Below are 7,500 nucleotides of genomic sequence, written 5' to 3'. Positions count from 1 at the left end.
TCTAATTAGATGTGTAAAAAGGACCATGTGAACATTGGAACAATATATGATGAATGAGAAAATAGAGAGATATGTTGTTCAGTGTATTCCTAAGAGAAATTCATTCTGGGCTGGCCTGCTGAAGAGGTGAGACATGATCTGAACCAACAGGGATGAATGAATGGCATTTCCACAGGTGGAGAAGAGATGTTACATGTATAACCTGAGGGTGCACAGTCATGGGTTTGAGTGACAGCGTTGGCTGGTGTAGAAGATTCTTATTGTGTGAGGGGTGGGGGCAGGAAAAGTTGGGACATATAGCAGATTCATTGCAGGGTGGGTCTTGGATGTAAGGTGAAGGCATTTGAGCTTTACCAATTAGGCAATGGAGAACCATTTATGGTTTTTCACCAGGGAACTGATAAGATCAAGGTAGTCTTTCAGAACATTACCTTAGCAAAATTATCCAGGCTGGATTGAAAGAGAAGGATCTGAGGCAATGAGACTGGTTTGGGGGTGTCAGTTTTCTAAAACCCTGGGACACTGTATCATCTCCATTCATTCAAATATAATGTATCTACTTTGAGGTCATTCTCAGCAGAGTAACATAAAAAATAAAAAGAACTAAATTTTTACTACATTCTCTTGATCATATTGCACACTATATGTAAAATATCTTTACAATTCTCTTCACCTACTTAAAGGATTTTTTAAAGATAAAATCATGACTCTCATACATATATAAATGAACATGTGTTAAATATTTTATTCAATCCCTTAAAGAAGGAACCTGTAAGATGTTACAACCAGTTCAAAGGAGAATCCAAAGAATGAATACATTTGTAGATCAGGAATATTGAAATTAATGTGCAAATGGAGGTGAGACTCAATTTTTCCACAATAGGAGAGGTAAGTCAATTCAAGTTCTATCAGATATAATTTACATGCCTATAGACAAGAACCATTTTGAATTTCTATCAGTTAGAACAATTTATAGAGTGGTAAAATAGCTTAATGTCAGTGAAAGGCCAGAATCGGGTCATCTAGAAGGCTGTACTGTAGACAAGGTAGAATTTTCCACTGAAGCACAATATTCGTTCTTAACCTTCAAGGACTTATTATGGTCCTTCTCTTTATACCCAAATTATTATATTTTATTTTATTATTTTTTAAAAATATATTTTTATTGACTTCAAAGAGGAATGGAGAGGGAGAGAGAGAGAGATAGAAATATCAATGATAAGAGAGAATTATTGACTAGCTGCCTCCTGCATGCCCCACACTGGGGATCGAGCCCACAACCCAGGCATGTGCTCCAATCGGGAATTAAACCGTGACCTCCTGGTTCATAGGTAGATGCTCAACCATTGAGCCTCACCAGCTGGACTATACCCAAATTATTTTAAAATGCCACCCATCTCCATCCCCTCTCACCCTGGGTTACTTCCTGTCACCTCTGAATCAGTTTTCTTTTTCCAGTGCAAATTAATCAATCCTTTCTTGCTTCTCTCAGTTTTTTCTTCTTCCCTTCCTGGATCAACTCACAAAAACTCAGGGTTGTTCTCCTTAGATGGAAGGTTGTGAAAATTTGTAGTTAATATATTCTCTATCACACCCACAGGATCAAAGTTTGATGCAGTTGTTTTGGACCAAAAATGTTTTGAGATTGTGATCCTGATTGCCACTTTTCCCTTAAGAGTGTAAAAGGGTGGGAAAAATCTTAGGTTTTCTTTTCTTATTTTGCTGTGCTATAAATATCCTACTAAGGGATTTCTGGTCCATCCTTCGTTCAGAGTGGAATCAGCTAAGGACAGTGAGGTTGAATGTTTCATCCAGTTAGAGGCAGAGATGAGACTGGATGTTGGGTTCCCTGGTCTAAGAGTCAGTCATCCCACACAGATTTATTGAGTGCCTAATATGTGCCAGGTCTTCAAGCAGCTTACATTTTATGTGGAGGAGACAGGCAATAAGTAAGATAAATGAGAAAATTATGCAGTGTATTGTATATATGTATATATTATATTGTATTTTGCAGAATGTGAAAAATGCTAGGAAGAAAAAATATCAAAGTATTTTAAATAGGGTAATTAGGGAAGGCATTGGTGAGAAGGCAGTGTTTGCATTGAGAAGGAATTGAGAGAGTGAGCCATAAGGATAGATGGGGAAGAGTTTGGGGCAAAGGGAAGAGGAAGTACAAAGGCCCTGAGCTCAGACTGTGCCAGGTGTGTTTGAGGAATAACGGAGTGTGGCTAGAGGGATGTATAGGGCAGCAGGAGATGAGATCAGACCAGAATGAGGAAGGGTATAGATCTGATAGGATCTTGTAGGCCATTGTAGGGCTTTCTGATTGAGATGGGAAACGTTTTGAGTGAAATTATCCTATCTAATAATAGACAAACAGGGTAATTGACTGTACCTTCGCTATGCCTCCCATTGGCTAATCAGCGTGATATGCAAATTAACCACCAACAAAGATGGAGGTTAATTTGCATACGTAGGCTCCAAGCGGCAGAGCAAAGACTGAAGGCGAGCCGGAACAGCAAAGACGGAAGACGGAAGGCGGCTCCTGCTGGGGCCGCGAAGATGGAAGATGGAAGGCGGCTCCAGCCAGAGCGAAGGCCTGGGTCCCGGGTGCGGGAGGAAAACCAGTGCCTGCAGCCAGGAGAAGGGAAGCCTATTGCACGAATCTCTTCGTGCAACAGGTCTCTAGTCTATTTTATATTTTAAGATGATTATTCTGGCTATGTTGAAAATAAACTGTAAGGGGACAAGGGTGGCAGCACTTGGCTAGCAGGCAGGTCATTGCACTAATTCAGGAGTGGAATGACAGTAGCTTGGAGCCAGGGGATGGCAGCAAAGGTGATAAAATAATGATCATCATGACATTGACCTTGGGTCAGTTTACTTTGATTATCAAACAATTTGGGGTATTTATTCATTTTCTAGCATTTTGCTAGGGACTGGGATACAAAGTCATATACGATCGAGTTCCTACCCCTGAGGAGCCTAATTTTATAAAAGAGACAACCATAAAAAGAAATTAAAAACATTACAATGTGCTGTGGCAAGCACAATCTTAGAAGTGTTCCAGGTACAGATGCAGACTACTCCCCCCCCAACCAAAAAATGGAATGGCAGACAGAGAGGGCTTCTTCAGGGAGCCGTGTTTTGCAAAGGAGCAAGAGTTTCACATGATTCACTTTCCAGGTGGAGGGAGGCATTTCAGGTGGAGGGAACAGCAAAATTTATAGGGTAGTGTAAGCTATTAAGTTGTTCATTTCTGTTTTGTTCTTGGTGATACATTAGAGTCAAAGTGTTGAAACAAGACTCCCCAGCCCTACTCCCTGTGGCCCAAGAAAAGTCCATTCATCCTTGTGTTTTAAGTCTGTCTTGGAGGGAAGAGTTCCAGGCAGAGTGAACAGCCAAGTGTAAAGGTCCTGAAATCTGAATATGCTTTGTGTGTTAAGGAACATCTGGAGGTTGGGGACTGTTTTGTAAAGATAAGGGGAGCTTAGGAGACAGAGAACCAGATGCCTGGGGCTATAGGAGGAATTTAGGGTCATCAAGGAGTTCATTTGGAGTTTTTCCCAGAGAAGGGAGAGCAATCTTTGTACTTTGAATTGAAAAGGAAAGTGGCCCTAGAGGAGTAAGGTAGCTTCTTAGAATTTGAGAAAGATAGGGATTTGGGTATTTCCTTAAGTATAGGATCCGAAGGTATCATATGGTGTAAAAGGGTACAAGGATGCTTGTATGGGGCTGGTCAATAAGCCCTTTGGGAGCAATGATGAAGTTTCTTTGTGGCCAATCCTGCAGGCCATGAACAGTGGTTAAGAGCAGGAGTCTAGAGTCAGGCTGATGGGTCAATTCCTGGCCCCACTACTTACCCTGGGCAAGTGACTTGACCTCTACACCTTGACTTCCCCACCTGCAAAATGGAGCTGGTAAGAATAGTACCTACCTCATAAGGTTGCTATGAAGAATATATAAGCCAATGTATGAAAATTGCTTGGAACAATGGTTAGCACACAGTGCTATATAAAGATGTGACCTTATTATTACTCCCCTCAGGGATGAGCAGTGCCATGGACTGCAGACAGCCTTGACAGAGGTGTTAAGTAGCAGATGGAACAATCACAATAAAGGCAACCATGTGGGCCCTGGACAGGACCTCTTCCAGTGGGACCCCCAAGATCCTTACAGAAGTCAGTGGAGGGAGGATTGGATTTCTCATCAACACTGGCAAAGAAAGACTGAGCCAGTTTTAATTTTATCTAGAAAAATAAAAAAGAGTGATGTCTCTCAAGTGTATCATGAAGCAAATTCTTAGTGGTTATGTGTGCTTAGGGAACTATAAGCAGCTATAAATTGCTGAAAGATAGATTCTGAGGTGGAGATAGGTGGAATGTAATGGTGAAAAGGTCGGCAAGGATCAAATCAAGATGGACCTCAAATGCTCTTCAATTGACCTTGGCCTTTATTTCGTACATGCTGGGGAGCCAGAGAAGGCTTTGTGAGCAGAGGAGACATAATACGATTTAGATCTTTAATAACTTTCTTGGCAGCATGAGCATAGATGTAAAATTGTCAAGATAAGAGAGAAGAAGTGATTAAATGGCTGTTGCAACAATTCCAAGGAGGAAGAATTGGGTCCTGGTTAAGATACTGACATCAGGGATAAAGAAGAGTCAATGGAACTGAGATATATCTGGAAGTCTTAAACCTGATATTGTGGTCAGAAAAGTTAGGCTTCTGGCTTTGGATATATGGAGACCAGGAGAAAGAACAGACTTGGGTATGACAATAAGTTCAACTTGGGACCTCTTAGCTTGATGCCTGTGCCTAAGTGGAGGTCAAAATTGGCCCAAGATAAGGGTTTGGGAATCATCAGCTTTGAGGTAGTTATTAAGGAAGCAGTTGAATTGCTTGAGGAAAGGCAGTAATGTCAAAAGAGAACTCCAGAATCACCAGAGACTTTTTAGAGGATCATGTGGAAGAAACAGGTGGACCAAAAGAAAAACAACAGGGAGTGTAGTTGCCAAGGAACTAGAGGAGTTTTTAGGAGGCCTCATGGTTAAATTCAGGGAGTTCAAGAGCAGAGGACTTTTGCTGGTGCATGTCAGTAGGCTGGAGGAAATAGAGGTCAGCCTTCAGCAAGTCAAGGAAGGAACACGAAGCGTATGTGGTGAAGGTGAGCATGGACCACACTCTGGAGAAATTTAGGTTTGAAGTAAAGATGAGGAGGGATCTGGGTCAAGAATATAACTTTTCCATCCCTCCAATGTGTAAGAACTTATTAAGTTGGTCATGGAGAAGTTCTCAACGAAGGGAGAATATTTGAGAATTCATATTCTACAAATATATGCAATGCTTTTAATGCTTTCTCTAAAGCAAGTCTTAAAAAATTATCAGTTTGACTATCTGAAAAATTCACATAAGGAAGAGGACATGAATGGGATGCTAAGTGAAGAATCCCTATATTTAGCTGACATTTTCATTAAAGTCTGATGCTTATATTTTCTAAAATACATTTTCTTCCATGTAAGTGGCTCTCCGGCAGCCTCATCTCATTGCACAGCTGTGTGTACTTCGGCCTATAAACTCCTTTTGAAACACTCTTTTAAATTTGATATGAAAGCACACAGTTTATCCTACAGCACAACTCAAACATTTAAAACCATTAGTCAAGTGCTGAACACGATGAAATCCATTTTTACGATTCAAAAGTGCACATGCTTCATGAGAAAAAGGAATGGAGTTTTTATTTTGGAAAAATGGTGGGAACACCGTGGGATATGTATTTGGGATAATTGTAAATGCAGTTTTTCTTTGCACGAATGAATCTTAGATTGTTAGTTAGGAATATCAGCGAGAAAACACTTAGATGCCTCATTGCGTTCAGTGCTTTCTTTTATTAACTGTAACACCTGCCGTTTCACAGCCTGTGCTTCCGTCTCCAGACGTAAAGTGAAGGGGGTTGCACAACAAATATTGGGCTAATGTAAGCCTCCAAATAATATAAAAAACACACACACACCAATGCAGACTCAGTAATCTGGATATGTCAGGTAAAAGTGATTTTTTTCTGGTCAGAATGAAAGATATTTGATCTGAAGCATTCATTTAACAAATATTAATGAAATGGCCTTTATGTGCCAGGCACTGTGCTAGGCTCTGGAGTTATGGTGGTGAATCAAATGGACAAGTTCCTTGGCCTGATGTTATCAGTGGTTTCGTGTATCAGGGCAACACTAAAAATATAATTCCATATGTGAAGAATGAAAGGGAAAACACCTAGGGGCATAGTAGTATTCAGTAGGCAGGGATGTGCTCCTAAATAAATCAACCCTACTTACCCTTTACTTTTATGTGGTACAGGTGAAAACACTAAGTTGCCATTCCTGACCTTTCCCCCTCATGGGGGGACACCCATTAGACATCTCCCCTGGCCTCCGATGCTCCCTCACTTGCCCCTCTCCATCGAAGGAGAGGAGCATTTTGGAGAGGACCTTGGCACATCTGGCTCAGCTTCTTCCCCTTCCTGGTAGGGATCTGCCCCATTTCTCAGTCAGATCTTCAGGTGGCTCGTCACCTTTTGGGCCCTTGCTTTCAGTGATGAGTGTCAAGTTGCAGAGATGGACTGCTCCAATTAACGATTCTTCTAATGTTGATCTTTAAACGAAGGGGAAAGGAGGAACTGACCTCTTAGATTTTGTTTTCTTGACATGGGCTCCTTATAATTACACCTTCTACAGAGTCTCAGTTTGCCTCTGGATTGTTAACTAGATCAGCTCTGGACACAGACTTAGACTTATAGGACTCAAATGGTGCCTTTACCTATAAAGATATGTTTAGATTTTATTTTTTAAAAAAAAACTTAAAAAAAGAAGAGTAAGAACCCTTAAGTATGGGTGGGGAATCTTTTTTTCTGCTAAGGGCCATTTAGTATATATAACACTGCTAGAGGCCCAGTGCACAAAATTAGTGCATGGATGCAGTTCCTAGACCTCGCTGGTGATGGAAGCACAAGCGTCTGGTGTGGAAGGGCAGGTCCCAGCTGACCTCTGGGCCCTGGGCAGCACCTGGGCCCCCGAGCCCCCACGCGCCCCCTCCACCTGAGTCATGGTGCTTGAGTCCCCATGTGGAGATGTGGTGAGTGCCTCCTTGGCCTGGCACTGCCAGCTCACCATCCTGCCATGGTCCTGCTCTCATTGGGGCCCATCAGGGCTAGCAGTGCCTCCACTGCTGCCCCCTGCCAGTGCCGCATTGCTGACGCCTGCCATGTTCCACGCCGCCCCCTGGTGGACAGCGCACATCATAGCGAGTAGTTGAACTCCAGGTCTCCCAGTCAAACTCTCGGTCAAACGACTGCCCAAGGGACAATTTGCATATTAGGCTTTTATTACATAGGATATACACTGAGTGGCCAAATTATTATGACCACCTGACGTTTGTAGGCAAATTAGCCGTACACTGCATCGTATGGGATATGGAAGCTGAAGGCCTGTTCGAACACCTTTGCTG

The sequence above is a fragment of the Myotis brandtii genome, unplaced genomic scaffold, assembly GCF_000412655.1.
Source record: "Myotis brandtii unplaced genomic scaffold, ASM41265v1 scaffold708, whole genome shotgun sequence".
NCBI lineage: Eukaryota > Metazoa > Chordata > Mammalia > Chiroptera > Vespertilionidae > Myotis > Myotis brandtii.
Note: the sequence above shows the minus strand (reverse complement) of the source record.